The sequence below is a fragment of the Pseudophryne corroboree genome, chromosome 1 (assembly GCF_028390025.1).
Source record: "Pseudophryne corroboree isolate aPseCor3 chromosome 1, aPseCor3.hap2, whole genome shotgun sequence".
NCBI lineage: Eukaryota > Metazoa > Chordata > Amphibia > Anura > Myobatrachidae > Pseudophryne > Pseudophryne corroboree.
The window spans coordinates 1,045,898,184-1,045,915,694 of NC_086444.1; the positions used below are offsets into that span (position 1 = coordinate 1,045,898,184).

A 17,511-nucleotide genomic window follows, 5' to 3' on the forward strand; every position below is an offset into this window, starting at 1 on the left:
CTGTGCCGCTACTGTATCCAGTCTGCTTAGCCATAGGTCTGCCCGTAACATCGCTGTTCTTTGTTTTTTACGTATAGGCTGCAAATGTGTACACAAATGGGATGACTGGTAGGCGTCTCTTTTCATTTCTGGACGGCAGCCTCACTTGGTAACATTAGCAGTTCCGTAGTCTAGAAAATCGCAATTGCATCTGTGTATGAACATGAATTAGGCCCTATAGCATAATTACTAATTTCCCACTATAATGTTCACATGCTTTGCATCCAACAAATTTTGTTAGTCTGTTTCTTTTCATAGGTTTTGAAACTTCCTACTTATGTTTTGCATTTGTTGTATTCCCTGTAAAAATCCAAAACATTCTTGGCCCCTGACTCACAGCAGATCTGTGTTACAGTGTTGCTCAACTGAGTAGTATAGCGAGCAATACAACACTGCCGGGAAAGAAACAACAGTACACTCTGGCAGCAGGGAAAAGAAACAACAGTACACTCAGGCAGCAGGGTAAAGAAACGGGAGACAGTCAAATTACCACCTGTCGGGATTCCGGCGGTCACAACAGTACACTCTGGCAGCAGGGTAAGGATTTTTTATTTCTTTAATCCCAATACTGCTTCATAAATTTGTCATAATTTACTTGCAAATCGCTAACAGTTCTACAAGGGTGCGAGTCACGATTTAAAACTTTGGTGCATATTACAATGTAATATTAATAATTGTAATTCATATTTTAAATAAAAATTAAAAACATAATAAAGTATCAGTTATGTATTTACATGATTTACTCAAAACAATACTAACCTCTATAATAGATATGTGGTTACATCTATAATAGATATGTGGGAGCGCACTAAGTGATGTATTCTGTATATAATATACACACATGGGACAAATAAATGATAATGTACTGTATGTGTATTAGAAGACGTGTCCCAATACAAGCAATGCAGGAAGGCAGGCAGGGCAGACTCATTACTACTACTTTAACCACCTCATTGCTGTGTGCTAACATCAGGTGCATAGACACAAACGCCTAGAATAAAAAAAATGTACATTCAACTTTAAGTAACATTTCTGATTCCATTTCATGAAATATAAATAACAATCCGTCATGTTTTTATGTACAAATAGACAGCACATGGACACGTGCCTTTTTATTACTATAGTGGCAGATTCTCATGGTCAGATCCTATAGTTTAGTGAGCAGGGGACAAGCAGCAACATGTCAAGTAATTTATTACCATGAGAATCTATCTGGTAAGTAATAAAATTATTTCACCTAGTTCATGTGCTGTCTGTTTCCTTCTGTTTCATAGTACAATAAGACCACAACCTTCAGGCTTGAACTCTACCTCTCTAGTGCACTGGCCTGGAGCTTCCACTAGGCCGCCTTAGGCAGCTGCCTAGGGGCACCAGGACCTGAGGGGGCGGCCAGCTACAGCTACCTGAAAAAGGTAGTGTGGTCCTACCTTTCACAGCTGCCGCAATCCCCCGACACTTGTATCTTACAGTAGCTGTGACTGCCAAGCTCCCGTATTGCAGCCTCCAGCTCTGCCTCCACCCGGCACAGGCAGTAACTTTGACAGTTCCTGGTGTCCTGGCTGAGGGTGACATGCGGTGCTGCTCTTCATTCCAGGCTTTTTCATAGACTACTCAGTCCCAACTCTGCATCGCAGCATGCAGGTAAGGTGGCTGCACAGTGCATTTTCTGCATTTGATAAGGAAAGTGGGGGAGAGCAGCAGTGGGGGGGGGGGGGGGGGGGGTGAGATTAGCAGCAGGCATGCACGCAGATGGTGGGGGAATAGAACAGCAGACATCTAACAGAGATGGGGGGGAGGGTGTGAGCAGCAGGCACTCACACAGACTGGAAAGATGGGGGGAAGAGAGCAGCCATGCAATAGACTGGGGGTGGGGGAGACCAGGAGCATGCCATTCATCTGAACGGCGGGTAGGGGTAAGGGGCAGTAGGCAGAAGTTTTGCCTAGGGTGCCGAGAAACGTTGCACCGGCCCTGCTAGTGCAGTGGTTAGGGTCAACTCTGTTTGCGAACAAAAGTCGAAGAGTCTGGCGGTACCGTAAGTGTGGCATATACCGCACTTAGTTGTTGGCATGACCTAGTTGTGCCTAATTGAATAGATCCCTAGAATTCAATTAACAAGACACATCCACTTATATGACCTCATCGACTTGTAGAACACATAACAGCGAGTTACCATAACATTCATCTAGTTATCTACATGATAAATACTTATCTTAAAAGATTTCTCTCCTATCACACACATCTGTTAGCAGTCTCTGACCAACTCGCCACTGATTCCAAGCGCCATGTCACAATCTGGCCATTAATGAGATGGTTCAGTATATTTTAGTATAACCACAAATATCACCCTGGACATCCTTCTTTTCACCTTTCTTTCTCATGCAGGTGGTTTTGAATGCCGCATGTTTCCAAGCACTCTGGTGGCGGTGGTTCTTCTGTGGCATCTCTCTTTTAGACATCGCTGTTTGCCTCTGTCCAGTACCACTTCTCCTGACTGGCTTTCCATGGTTAAATCCTAATAAGGACAGCTTCCCCATTTGTCACTTGCTTTCATAGGATCTTTGCAAAGTGTGGAAAGTCCAATACTAAAATCAGGGGTATCAAACTTTTTGGACTATGGTAGCTGCTACAATGATTGTCTGATCCTTATCTGTAATTGGCAACAGGGTTCTGTTGTAGGTTTTATTAGGTCATGTCTGGTACCAGATGAAATAGAAAAGAGGTTGGAAAGTATCCCTTCACTATGACTTTAGCATTTGGATGTTGGTAGATGGAAAATATCTTTGAAAGGCACGCAGGGCCCGGGCTATTGCATTGTAGCACCTTGGATATGACCTGCCAGTCCACCCGATCACATGCTTTCTCTGCATCTGTGGACAGAAGGGATGGAGGAACTGGAGACATTGTGAATGAGGTTAACATACCTCCCAACATTACCCTCTCCAGGAGGGACACAATGCTCTGCTTCTGGACTTTTCGATTAATCTATGATTGACGACACCTGTTTTCGACAGGTTGATGGATAAGAAAGGTGTTTCACCACAGGTGATGGCAATCATACATTAAGAGGGAAGTCCAGAAGCAGATCATCCTGTCCCTCCTGGAGAGGGTCATGTTGGGAGGTATGGGTTAATGACCTTGATAGTATTGTCACTCGTCTCTCACCCCAGAACAGACCCCACCTGGGAAGCCTAGTATTCTTTTATCTGATTCCGAATAGGCTGCCAGTGCTTTGGGTCTGATTGTGAGTACCAAAATGCTCCTTTTTAGCTATATCATTTTCCTACAGTCAATAACATGCCGTTGATCACTTCAATTAACATAAGTAACACAAGGGATTGGTTAAAACAACAGAAGCATAATATATACACACTGTACATATTAATATAAAGATATCACAACTAATTTTTTTCCGTGGTTACTGTTTTCATATCTTCCTTCTGAAACATTGAGGAAGAATTGTTTTCTAAGACTGAGCAGAATTTTTCGTAGAGGGAAATCTCACATTACCAATAAATGACAAGTTTTCTGAAACTGCTTCAACTGTGAGAGCAGAAAACTGCATTAAACAACCTTTTCTTCTTAATGTCAAGTTAAGCTCTCCACTTATATTTTAGAACAGTTTTTACTGAACAGAAATCAAAATAAATAAAGCAAGCTATGGTCTAACTATGAAATGTGAAACTTAACTATTGCAAAAGTAACTTAAATTGGAATCATCTGTGTTTGGAGAAAACCACACCCAAGTGATTGGTTCCAGGGGCCGATGTACTTACGTATTGGATACCAGATCACCATAGCAACCATTTCTCAAGTGGCAAAGCAAGCACGTTTAATTTATGTGGCACTATTTTATAGTGAAACTGTATATACAGTAACAGGCGGTATTTTCACACGTGAAGCAGGAAGGTAAAGTTAATGTTTCAGTATTATCCTTATTTTACCATATCATTGTATTATAATGGCATATTCCTATTCTCCATGACAACTACAGTATCAAATATACCATATAGGTAAAGTACATACATGTATATGCACTTTATTAACTTTTGATTGAGTAAATGAAATGCCGTTAATTGTATCCCAGATCTTGGAAATGCCCCTATAGATGCACTGTGCAAAACTTTTGTAGATCTGATTAAATATCTACGTGGTATAAAGATTATATGTTTCCATAGCTAGCCTGAGCTGAAGATGAGACAGCCACTGAGACTAGACACCAGTAGATGATAGCTAGACCTGCTTCTGCCGACATGGCCCATGATGGTTCGGGATGTAGGCCGGTGTTTTAAACTTGCTGTTCCACAGGACTAGGACTAGCTACAGGAAAGGGATGTAATTACAAGTTACGAGTAGTAAAACTTAAAATACCATATCCTAAAGAAAACATTTTTTTTTTGTGCAATCAATTTTTAGTAAGTACCCAAAGAAGTACAAAGGTAATGTGCAAAGACAGTAAACACAGTTGAGTGAGAACAAATAGGGGTACAGTTTTTTTTTTAAATAAACAGTAAGAACATGACAGAATTACCACAACACAAAATGATACAAACCCAGAGGGGGGGAAAAAACAGTGGGGAAAGAAAAATAAAATGAGGCGGGAAATACATTTTTTTCACTATATTAACTCAGATGATCTTTTTATTTTTTTTAGGTTAATGGACACTAGCTAACAAAGACACACATATTTATTCCTTGAGCCACTTGGACTTATAATAATAACAACACTCCAGTAGACACTGTGATACACATTAATTACTACTAATTACTTCTCTTTCTGCATTGTCTAAGACTACTTTATCCCAACTCCTTGACCTGGGTGTGGAGATGAGACATTGTTAATATGGCAATCATTAAATTGTCATGGAATGTTTGATGGTGCTAATCCTTACTCTCCTCGCATTTCACGCATTCAGAAGATTTTTGGGCTATAAAGCTCTAACAGAACAAGCATTTTCCATGCACTTATTGAAAATAGTTTTGAAGTGCCCAACCTCTCGTCAGTAACTTTTATAGTAGGCTACTTACAGACAGTACTGCACTAGTTTCTGAGTCATAGCCAAGTTAGTAACATGTGTTGGCAGAGTGTTGTGGTGTTGGATAGGGATGTTAGGCCACACAACGGCACTTAACCAGGATGATTGGTTTATTCAGATAACAGAGATAACAGGTTGTAGTATATAGAAGATGTTCTGCAGCAGCAGGATCTCAGAGTATACATGTGAAGCAGTACAGCGGTGACACAGCGTCTTAGTACACAAAGAATGCGGCTGCAGGGTAGACAAGGTCACACACTCAGGAGAGCAGAAGCTGCACATCAGTGCAGTTGTCTCTCCCAGCAAGAACTCTCTCAGACTGTGCACTAAGCACCTCCTCCTCTAGCGCTGGGAATGGAGACAGACAACAGAGTGATCCACTGTCTAACACCCTCCCTCCCTCAAGGCTGTCTCCGGTTACATACATTTGCATAATACTTTATCAAAACCTTTCTCAATAAAGTTTTCCTGTAACCAAAAACACATTAATAAAGGATGGCAAGCAAATCACCATTTCTCAAAAGTATTCCAGTCCGCATTTTGTCATGAACATATTCAGCAAGTGTGATGACAGTCCCTTTGTCAACATATCAGCAGCATTGCTCTTGCTTGCTATGTAATCCACATTGACAGACTTGTTTTCCACTAACTCACGGAAAAAGTGATGTCTAATGGCAATGTGTTTGGACCGTCCTTAATGCTTGGCACTGGAAGACAAATCAATTGCTCCCTTGTTATCACATGCAATGTTGATAGTCTCACTGTGGTAAAGAAGGCTAAGCTCATATAAAGTCTCCTTTATCCATAAAGCTTCTTTTGCAGTTTCTGTAAGTGCCATCTACTCCACCTCAGTGGTGGATAGGGCAACAGTGGGTTGCTTTCTGCTCACCCAGCTGACAGATGTGCCTCCCAAAACGATCAAGTATCCCATGTAGGAACGAAGGTCATCCTCAATCTGAGCCCCATTCAGCATCACAGAAAACTTCCAAAGTCGTACCTTTTGACTTTGTAAACATCAACTTTAATGAACTTGTACCTTTCAGGTATCTCAAGATTCTTTTGACTGCAATCCAGTGTTGCCTCCCAGGATTAATTGCAAACTGACTTGCCTGGCTCACTGCATGTGTGATGTTGAGGGGAGTCCCAAAACTTGCATACATTAAGCTACCAACAGCATTTTGATAAGGAACTTCTCTCATTTCCTCTATCTCCTCTTGGCTGGTTGGTGACATGGCCTTTACCATCTTTATGCTTTTGTCAATAATGGTGCTCACTGGTTTTGCATCAGGCATTCCATATTTGCGAAGTATTGCTTCAATATATGTCTGTTGATCAATTGTAACAGTCCCAGCTTTCAGGTTTTGTACAATCCTCATGCCTAACAAATGACTTGGAGGGCCTAAATCCTTTACCTTGAATCTTTGTTTCAGCTATTTTACATCAGTAATGTGCTCTTCTTGACCTGCTAGCAATAGATCATCAACATACACAACTATGATGAACCGCTTTTCTTCTATAGTTTTGTAATATAAGCAGTGATCAGTCTCTGACCTAACAAAGTTCATTTCTAGCAGCACAGCATCCAGATTTACATACCAATAACGACCACTTTGCTTTAGGCCGTACAAAGATTTCTTTAAGAGGCAAACTTTTCCCTCTTGGAACATACTCTCGTCATAATGTTCAGGTGGTTCCATATAAATCTCCTCAATTAACTCTCCATTCAGGAATTCAGAATCAAAGTCTAACTGGTATAACAATAAATCATGAAGTGTAGCAATAGCAATAACTGACCTCAAGGTGCTGTACCTTGTGACAGGCAAAAAGATCTCTCCGTAGTCGATCCAGTATTTTTGTGTGTATCCTTTAGCAACAAGGCGGGCTTTATAATGCGCAATAGTCCCAGACTACATTCATATGTTACCCACTCAGGGCATTATGAATATTTGGTGATGCCTTTTGGGCTCTGTAATGCCCCGGCAGTCTTCCAGGATTTCATGAATGATGTGCTCAGGGAATATTTGGATAGATTCTTAGTTGTATACTTAGATGACATCCTAATCTTCTCCCATTCCCTGGAGGAACATCGGAAGCATGTACGCTTAGTCCTCCAGAAACTCAGAGACCACCGGCTTGGGGCGAAGCTGGAAAAGTGCGAATTTGAAGTTCAGCAAATCGCATTTCTAGGATATATTATCTCCCCAGAAGGTTTCCAAATGGAGGGTTCCAAGGTACAGGCAGTCCTGGATTGGGTGCAGCCCACTAGTTTGAAGGCGCTTCAGCGTTTCCTGGGCTTTGCGAATTTTTATAGACGATTTATCGCTGGATTTTCGTCTATAGTGGCGCCCTTGGTGGCACTCACTAAGAAAGGGGCGGATGTTGCTCACTGGTCTTGTGAGGCTAAAGCGGCTTTTGCCCGTCTCAAAAGGGCATTTGTTTCGGCCAAGGTGCTGCGACACCCAGATCCAGAGCGTCCTTTTGTGGTGGAGGTGGATGCCTCTGAGATGGGTATTGGGGCAGTGCTTTCTCAGATGGGAGTGTCTGATAATCGCCTTCATCCCTGTGCTTACTTTTCCCGTAAATTTTCGCCTGCCGAGATGAATTATGACGTGGGTAACCGGGAATTGTTGGCTATTAAGGATGCACTCGAGGAGTGGAGACACTGGCTTGAGGGGGCTAAGTTTGTGGTCTCAATTCTCACTGACCATAAGAATCTGGCATATTTAGAGTCAGCGAAGCGTCTCAATGCCAGGCAGGTACGATGGGCTTTGTTTTTTGCTCGCTTTAATTTTTTGATAACATATCGCCCTGGGTCAAAAAACATTAAGGCTGATGCGCTCTCGCGGAGTTTTGCTCCAATCCAGGAGACCACCGAGGAGCCGTTGCCCATTGTTTCCCCATCATGTATTAAAGTGGGCATTACCCAGGACCTCTTATCATTAGTCCTTAGAGCACAGGAGCAGGCTCCTCCAGACCTTCCGGTAGGTCTTTTGTTTGTGCCTCCTAGGTTAAGACAGCGAGTGTTCCTGGAATTCCATGCCAAGAAGTCGGCAGGTCACCCGGGTATTGCCAGAACTCGGGAGTTGCTATCTAGGGCGGTGTGGTGGCCCTCGGTGGCTAAGGATGTGGATCAGTGGGTTCGGGCATGTGACATCTGTGCCCGAAATAAGACTCCTAGAGGGGTTCCTGTTGGCCCATTACATCCACTCTCTATCCCATCTAAGCCATGGACCCACATTTCAATGGATTTTGTGGTGGACTTGCCCAAATCCTCGGGGATGACAGCCATCTGGGTTGTCGTTGACAGGTTTTCGAAGATGGCGCACTTCGTTCCACTGGTTGGGCTGCCATCAGCCAGACGCCTGTCTGAATTATTTATGCTGCATGTTGTGCGTCTCCACGGGTTGCCACTTGATGTGGTCTCTGACCGCGGATCCCAGTTTGTGGCCAAATTCTGGAGGGCATTTTGTTCCGATCTCCAGATTTCTGTCAGCTTGTCGTCAGGCTACCATCCGCAGTCTAATGGGCAGACTGAAAGGGTGAACCAGTCCTTGGAGCAGTTCCTCAGGTGTTATGTCTCCAAGTGTCAGACTGACTGGGTTGCTCATCTGTCCATGGCGGAGTTTGCCTATAACAATGCGGCTCACTCTGCTACAGGGATCTCTCCCTTCCTTTGTGTGTATGGGCATCATCCTAAGGCCAATTCTTTTGACCCCCTGGACTCCACGCCTGGTGGTTCCTCTGTGGTTTCGGTCCTTAGAGGTATTTGGCGGAAAGTGAAGAAAGCCCTTGTGTCTGTGTCATTAGTGACCAAAAGGGTTTTTGATAAGCGGAAAAGACCCTGCAGCTTCAAATTAGGAGACTTCGTCTGGTTGTCTACCAAGAATTTGAAGTTGAGACAGCCATCTCATAAGTTAGGCCCCCGGTTCATCGGCCCTTATAAGATCACCAGGGTTATCAATCCGGTGGCATTTCAGTTAGATCTGCCCCGTTCTTTGGGTATCAATAAAACATTTCATTGTTCCCTTTTAAAACGGGCGATTAGTAATCCTTCTTCCAGTGGAAGACCTTCCCCTCTTCTGATACGTGGCCAGAGGGAGTTTGTTGTTGAAAGGATTCTTGACTCCAAGGTGGTTCGGGGTCGGCTGTCATTTTTGGTGCACTGGAAGGGGTATGGCCCGGAGGAGCGGTCGTGGGTGCGCAGTTGTGATCTTCATGCCCCCAGACTGATACGCTCTTTCTTCTCGCAGTTCCCCGATAATCCTGGTGGTAGGGGTTCTTTGACCCCTCGTCAGAGGGGGGGTACTGTTAGGGTCTCCTGCCCTGTGCTGCCACGTCGTCATGGCAACCGGGAGACAAGTGCTAGTGGAGTAACCTGAGCGCAGCTGATACTCCGGTTCGGGTCTTTTGCTGTGCAGTGGTTATAGGCTCTGTGCACGGCAGGGGATCCGGTGCTGGTTTTTGTGCTCACAGTCTGTGAGGTCTGAGTGGGGCGTGGACAGCACCTGCTTTATAAGGCCTCTTTTCAGGGTAAGCAGATGCTGCTGAATCTTTGTTGGTTAGTCAGTTCATGAAAGTTAGCCAGTACTGTGTAGCTTTGTATTTGTTTGTTGCTTACTGCAAATAGGCCTGGGGATTTGGTATTACACTCTGCCAATCCAGACCTAGCAGTAAGACTGGAGTCAGTCGTTTAGCTTGCTGGGGTTCTGTTACTACTCTGTGAACTTAGCAAGTTTGCGGCTGTATTCTAAGACTTGCCTGTATAATCCTGTCTCACTCTGCTAGGTGTCAGGGGTCAGTTTAGTGGCAGTAAGCTAAAACCTGTGCACTGCAAGTGAGAATCAGGATTGTGGAGACTCTCCTTGTGTCTATCATTCCATCTCTGACCAAGGAGTTTACTGCCACACCCGTTGGTAACCCTTTAGGGTTTTGCTGTTGCCCTTAGCAACAGCATTTCGGGTTCTCTACGTATTAAAACACAACATCTTGCTTTTTACATCTGAGCAGTTCTAATACAAGGGAGATACCCAGTTCCTTAGCCTCTGGGCTTCTCTGTTCACTTTGTGTGTATTTTGTTACCCTATCACCTTCTGTGTACGTTATGTCATATTCCCCAGTTTGTCTGTGAGTCCATTTGTTTTGCATAACAGTTCAAACACCAGTACATTCCTGCAGACACTGGAGTGCATAACAGTTCTGACACCAGTACTTTCCTGCAGGCACTGGTGTGCATAACACACAGTAAGCTATATTTGCATATTCCTCACTGTATCTTTTGTATGGAACACCTTTATTGCTCCTCATGGAACTTCTGTTTCCTGATTGGGTATCCGCATTAACACTTTCAGGTTCAGACACGCTTTCTGCTGCCTGTACATCCAGGCATATTGGTGCTGTGATTCTTCTTCCAGTGTTCCAGTGATTGGTGCTGTCTCATGGAACACCACATCTCTAGACTTTAGTAGATGTTTGTTTGTAATGTCCCAAAGCCTGTATCCTTTGCTTTCTTCTCCGTGCTAGCATAATACATTATACCGACTTTGTATCTCATTTCCGTCTTTTCTCCTTAGGTACTGTATATGTGCATAAGCTTTACAGCTGAAGACACGGAGAGGATTGACAGCTGGCTTTTTCTTGGACCACTACTCCAGTGGCATTTTACATTTTACGGCTATTGTGGGCACACAGTTTTTAAGGTATACTGCAGTGGACACTGCTTCCGCCCAAAAGCTTTTCTCCTGGCCTGCGTCACTCAACATAGTGTATGCTCTCTCAACAATTGTACGATTTGCACGCTCACAGCGTTTTGCATAAGCAATTGTTAGTTGATGCTGTATGCCATATTTTTTCAGGAACTGTGCTAAAACTCTGTTGTCATACAGATGGAGCCACGCTAGTTGTGGTTCCACCTGTGACTAGGCACGCATAGCGCCGAGAATGTTCCCGTCCACCTGGGCGCGCGCGCGCGCGGTGGAGACACACCACATTCACTTGAACGGAGAGCATCTCCGTCAGCACGCCCGGACAGAGATGCTCTGAATGGGAGCATCTCTGTGCACTCCCAGCGTGACTAGGAGGACGGATCGCCTAGTCACACCGGGAGTGCTCACTCTCAGATGAGTGCGGCTCCATCTGTACTATCCTCCATTGTCGGATCTCAATACTTTTAATTTCATACCCGTCTGACTCTCCACCAGGTTCTTGTATTCCACAATTTTACTGACAACTTCATTTTTAGCTTTCATGAAATACAGGTGTCATCCTTGTGGCATCATCAATAAATGTTATAAAATACCTGTAGCGGGGGGCGTGGCCTGGTGGCTGACTGGGTAGGACGCTTCCTTAGAGTGCTCCTGAGGTTGGACATCTAAATCCCCTTTTCAACCACCCACTGCTTCTACTTGTGGCCCCCACGACTGTGCCTATAAGAGCTGGGTGCCGCTGGTGTTGGTGGACCTTGGCTGCAGAATCGGGGAGCCGGTTTACTGGCTCCTGCGGGTTGCGGCCTGTTCACTGGCACCAAGCTGGGACCTCAAGTACACCGTCCCCCCCCCCCTCCCCCTGTTACCGGAAGTGCTACTGCCACGGAAGCCATCGGCGAGTCTCCACAGCCTGATTGTAAAGGAGCGCTGTGCTGTGGAACGGAGCGGCCCTGTGAATACTCACAAAGCTCCAGATACCCGTACGCACGGCGGCCGCTTCTGTGCAGGAGGACAGAGCAGTGGGGCCGCGCGGTGTCACACGGGGAATCGCCGCTGCCTTGGGAGGAGATCACTGCTGGTGCCGGCGGAGGGGGGGGGGAACGCCTCGGCGCCGCACGCCAGCGGCTGCAATAGCCGCTCTGGCACTGCCTGGTCCCTGCTCTCCCTGACGAGCGGAAAGTGAAGCGCGGGAGCCGCACAGCTGCCGCCTGCTCCTGGAGCCTTGCGCTGCCTGACAACCGTTCTAGAGGGAGACCGGCTCCAGGACTACATTGCTCACACTGCAACTGGTGGCTCCTTGCACAACGCATAATCTGTTACTTAAGAGCCACCCTGAGGGGAGTTTAACCCTGGGGTTGTGCTGCGACTACTGGCTCCTGGTGTCACCCACTAATTGCTAGCTGTGCTGTGGGTGTGGTGGTGGCGCTTTAGCTTTTTCCTCTGGCGCCATATGATCCTTCCTCCCCTCAGCCTACAGGGAAACATGCCCTAGAGCTGCGGTGCGGTGGCCTGACCTCGGTGCTGCTCATTGATCATTGGCCACCCTGTAGTGAGAGCAGTGGAGTCTCTAGTCTAGCCTTTTATTTATTTTCTCCCTCTAACGCTATCAGACTTTGGCTCCTCCTGGCCAGCAGGGAGTCAAGCTCAGGGGCATCACTGAAGCTGCCTGCTCTGTTCTGATATCATACGAATGCCACCTTAGGGCACTGTCTGCCCTTTATCTGCTACCCGGAATGCTGGCCTAGCAGAGCAGTTTGTCCTACCTGGACCGTAATAGTACTCTTTATACCATTCCCCTTTCTACTTAACATACATTTCCCAAAAAGCGTCTGTGTCTCCTTTTACGTTTGTAATTCCCCGCCTACCCTACTGGTCCTCTATAATGGCGCAAAAAAATAAAAACATACACAGGCACCCACAATTTTTTGGGATCAAAGTCTAAGGGCCCTCCAACTCCTGCATTGCTTACGGACTCTCCTTCCTCCCCCGGTTCTTCAGAGACAGGTATAGACCCACAGATCCAAGCAGTTATGACCAGTTTACTTGAGGGGATTCAATCTGCCTTTAAACAAGAACTCTCCACAGCCATTGCCGACTTCAAGTCAGATCTCACGGCCCTTGGTAATCGTACGGATGCTCTTGAATCTAAGACGGATGACCTCTGCCGCTCTCAGCAACGTCTTGACTCTGAACTCTCTAGACTCCACGATGAGATGGAGGATCTCAAAGAACGTCAAGAAGATCAGGAGAATCGCTCCAGTCGAAATAATCTGCGTATACGTAACGTGGCGGAATCGATCCTTAGCTCCACTCTACCATCCTTCTTGAAAGACTTTTTCCAACACGTATTGCCTGATCTCTCAGATGGCGACTGTCTTTGCGATAGAGCTCACAGAGCGCTTCGGGCAAAGCCTGCTCCGACTCAACCACCCAGAGACGTCATAGTTCGTCTACATTATTATCGTTCCAAGGAACAGATCCTAATGTCAGTTCAAGACTCCCCAGTGATCGATTTCCGAGATATGCATCTGCAGGTTTTTCAAGATCTGGCCCCCTCTACTATTCAAAAGCGTCGAAACCTCCAGCCTGTTACTAGGATACTACATCAGCATCAAATACGCTATAGATGGGGATTTCCTTTTATGCTACAGGTTACGGTGAACAACTCCACTCACTCCGTTAAAGCTTTGACTCAGGGTCAGGAGCTGTTGGCTAACCTTGATCTTCTCCCTGTATCGTCACCTGATGGTGGAAATGCCTCTTCATCGAGGCCAAAATGCCCCCAGATTCCACCGCCTAAATGGACGAGGGTAACTCGTCATCGCATTGGCACTAATGACCCCCCTTGATCTTAGCGGACACTCTTAGCTTTAAGCAGATAGTCCCCACTGTTTTAGGGATACATCTCCTTGTACTATTTTCTTTGTTGACAGGCGGGGACTCTGGCCTCCATCCTATTTTCTTTAATGCACATGTTATTGGTTTTTGATATCGCTTACCGGACTTTAATGTTTGTTCTGATATTGCTTACCAGGCTTTAATGTTCGTTATATGTTATGCCTAGCTTTATATTGTTGCACTTGGCTTACCTTGCTCACCCTATTATCCCTTGATCCCCCCCCCTCCCCTCCCCCTTTTTATTTTGTTATGATACAGTATGTTTTTTGTTTTTCTGTATTCTGGGTTACATGATTGTATCTTCGGCTCTGGCCGACTCAACTATTGCGGTCCAGAGGGACCTGCTTCTCCTGCGTTGGTTTGCTGTTCCCGCTACCCCCCGTGCTCTCTTTATTTGTTACTAAGAAATATAATGTTTAATATCTGTGTAGCGGTCCTCGATTGGGACCCTATATTCCAGGGTTTTTTCCCGTATGGGTTCTCTGTTACTTTCTCTTCTCCTAAATCTCCGCTTCTTGTTTCTTGACGTTCTTCTTCTTCTCTCCTTTCCTTTCCTCCCCGGGATGGGTTTCCACTGATCCTCTTCCGTTCTTTGGTATCACATGGCACTGAAATTGTTTTCTATAAATGTTAATGGGCTTAATTCTCCCAAGAAATGTACAGTGATGTTATCCGCCTGTCGGAGAGAGAAGGCTGAGATAGTTTTACTTCAGGAGACCCATTTCACTGGTATACATTCCCGAATTCAAGGTAAGCAGTTTACTCAGACCTTCTTTGCCTCTGCTGACTGTAAAAAAAAGGGGGGTAACTATACTGATCCACCGTAATATCCCATGTGTACACACCACAACCATAGCTGATCCTGACGGCCGATACCTTATAGTGATTGGTACACTCCACACTGAAACTCTAACACTTGTGTCTGTATATGCCCCTAATCAAGACCAATCACGTTTTTTCCACAAACTCTTTTTGCGTCTTAATAGAGTAGCGCAGGGCCACATCATTTTGGGTGGAGACTTTAATACTGTGATTGATCCTTTCTTCGATAAATCCTTTCCCCCTAAAAATAAGAAGGAAGCATCCCCGACGGAAGCTGCCCTTACATTAATATCCTCCCTCACACAGCTTGATCTACGAGACACCTGGCGTCTTAAACATTCCACTGCTAGGGATTATACCCACTTTTCTGCACCTCATCAACATTACTCTCGAATAGATATGATACATGTGTCTCAGTCACTCACGACATTGATTGCTGATGCAGGCATCACTCCCTGTTCATGGACGGACCATGCGGGGGTTTATATCCTGGTAGAACTCTATAGAACCCCTAATAAGACACGTAAGTGGCGTCTCGATGATACCCTCCTTTCGCATCCCTCCACTCTCTCAGACACTAAATTAAACCTGGATTTTTTTTTGAGGAAAACGCCTCCCCAGAAGTCTCTCCTAGTCTAGTTTGGGAGGCACATAAAGCTACCATTCGTGGTCATTTCATGTCCAAGGCCTCAGCCATACGTAAGAAAGCAGCACAGGAAGTTTCCTCATTGGAATCTCAAATTTCTACGCTCTCAGCCCAACATAAAAATCCCCCGAGTGACTCCCTACTTTCCCAGATAAATAACCTTAGGGGTCAGTTAAATACCCTTTTATCACGAAGAGCGGCAGCTATACTACAGAAGCTCCGTCAAAAATTTTACGACAAAGCGGATAAAATAGATAGTCTCTTAGCCAATAAACTGAGAAGTAAGCGAGCTATGGGAATGATAGAAAAACTGCATTCTATTACAATAAACGCACTCACTTATGATCCTAAACTGATGGTGGAGGAATTTCGGAACTTTTATAGCTCCTTGTATAATCTCCCTGCCCCCCCCCCCCCTCCCCTCCGACGGTCCGGAGGGAGTACGTTCATACCTCTCAGATACCCCATTACCATACCTGACAGAGCAACAGATTTCTCTTCTTAATGAGGATATCTCGTTAGAAGAGACGGTTACCGCTATCAAATCTATGCGGTCGTCGGTTGCACCTGGCCCAGATGGCTTTACCGCTCACTATTACAAAACATTCCTTACGGAATTAGCCCCTTATCTTACCTCACTCTTTAACAATGTTCTGGAGGGAGCATCGTTTGCGCCAGAAACTGTGCAAGCCGACATTATTGTGATTCGAAGCCGGAGAAGGATCCAACGCAATGTTCAAACTATCGCCCGATCTCATTGCTGAATGTTGATCTTAAGATTTATGCTAAAATCTTAGCCAACCGCTTAGCTCCCCTACTCACACAATTGATACACCCGGACCAAGTGGGCTTCATCTCTGGCCGTCAGGCCTCCGATAATACCAGGAGAGCCATAGATCTGATTTACTCCATCCATAAACAAAAGCTACCCTCATTGTTGCTAGCACTGGATGCCGAGAAGGCTTTTGATAGGATTTCCTGGCCCTTTGCTTTCTCGGTATTCCGGAGGATGGGCTTTTCTGGCAAATTTCTGGATGGTGTCTCGGCGCTTTATAGATCCCCTACTGCCACGGTTTCTGTTAATCGCCTCACCTCTTCCACATTTGGTATAACTAACGGCACGAGACAGGGATGCCCGCTCTCCCCATTGCTATTTGCCTTGGTTATGGAGCCGTTGGCAGCAAGGATCCGAGCTAATGCAGCTATAGCTGGAGTGCGAGTAGGTCCTTCTGAACACAAAATTGCATTATACGCTGATGATGTCCTTATATCCCTGGGATCCCCGTCTCAGTCGTTACAGCCGCTCCTCTCTGAGATAGACCTCTATTCTAAACATTCCGGGTATAAACTTAACACTGGTAAAACTGAAGTATTGAATTTTTATATCCCTGGCCCGATTAAGCTCTCTTTGGAAAATTCCTTCCCATTTCAATGGCACAAGCAAAAAATTAAATACTTAGGCATTTTCCTAACACATAGCCATCATCAACTTTATCAAACTAATTTCCCTAGACTTTTAGACCGAATTAAATCAGATCTGTCTTCTTGGTCCAACCTTTTTATCTCCTGGATAGGTAGGGTAAACTCAGTGAAGATGAACGTGCTCCCTCGGATACTTTACCTATTCCAGACCCTCCCGATATTTATTCCTCCATCGGTTTTCAAATTCTTACAATTCCACACGTCACAATTCATATGGGCAAATAAGCGTCCCCGAGTCCGATTGAAACTTCTACAGCGCCCCACACACAGTGGCGGCCTAGGCATTCCAGACTTTAAAAGATATTACTTAGCCACACAGCTTTCACACTGTGTACAATGGTGCAATCCTGAATCTCGAAGGATCTGGGTATCTATAGAAGCTGCCGAACTGGGTCTCTCTACTCTCTCTTCTCTTCTCTGGCTTCTGAAACCCTGCCGTCCTAGAAATGTGGCATTCCACCCCATAGTTTCCCGCTCACTGACGGTTTGGGACTTTGCCAATAGGAAATACGGCTTGGCCCCAGCCCCATCCCCTATCATCCCAATATTACACAACCCTGCATTCCCTCCTGGTACAAATAAATCATTGTTTGCTCCCTGGCAGGATAGAGGTATCTTATATCTGAATGATATCACCAGGGACACTAGCTTTCCTCAATTTTCTCAGATTCAAGAAAGTACTGATATTCCCTCCAGGTATTTTTACCAATTTTTACAACTCCGACACTTTCATTCCACACTGAGCCACGTCCTCTCTAGCAGACCTCTGACCATGTTCGAGACTATATGTTTCAGACGTCATTCAACCAAGGGCCTAATCTCCCTTTTATATACTACGCTCATTGGGGAAACTTCCTCTCAGCGTGATCCTCATGAGAAAGCATGGGA

The 17,511-nt window shown here is 45.3% G+C and overlaps 1 protein-coding gene across 1 annotated transcript in view; it reads left to right on the forward strand.

Moving 5' to 3' along the window:
* Positions 1–405: 405 nt before the first annotated feature.
* Positions 406–17,511, forward strand: part of FGL1 (fibrinogen like 1) — a 71,898-nt gene continuing 54,792 nt past the window's right edge. The window contains exon 1 of the mRNA XM_063950467.1: positions 406–576. The gene's annotated coding sequence lies outside the window, so the exon portion shown is untranslated. The remainder of the gene's footprint in view (positions 577–17,511) is intronic.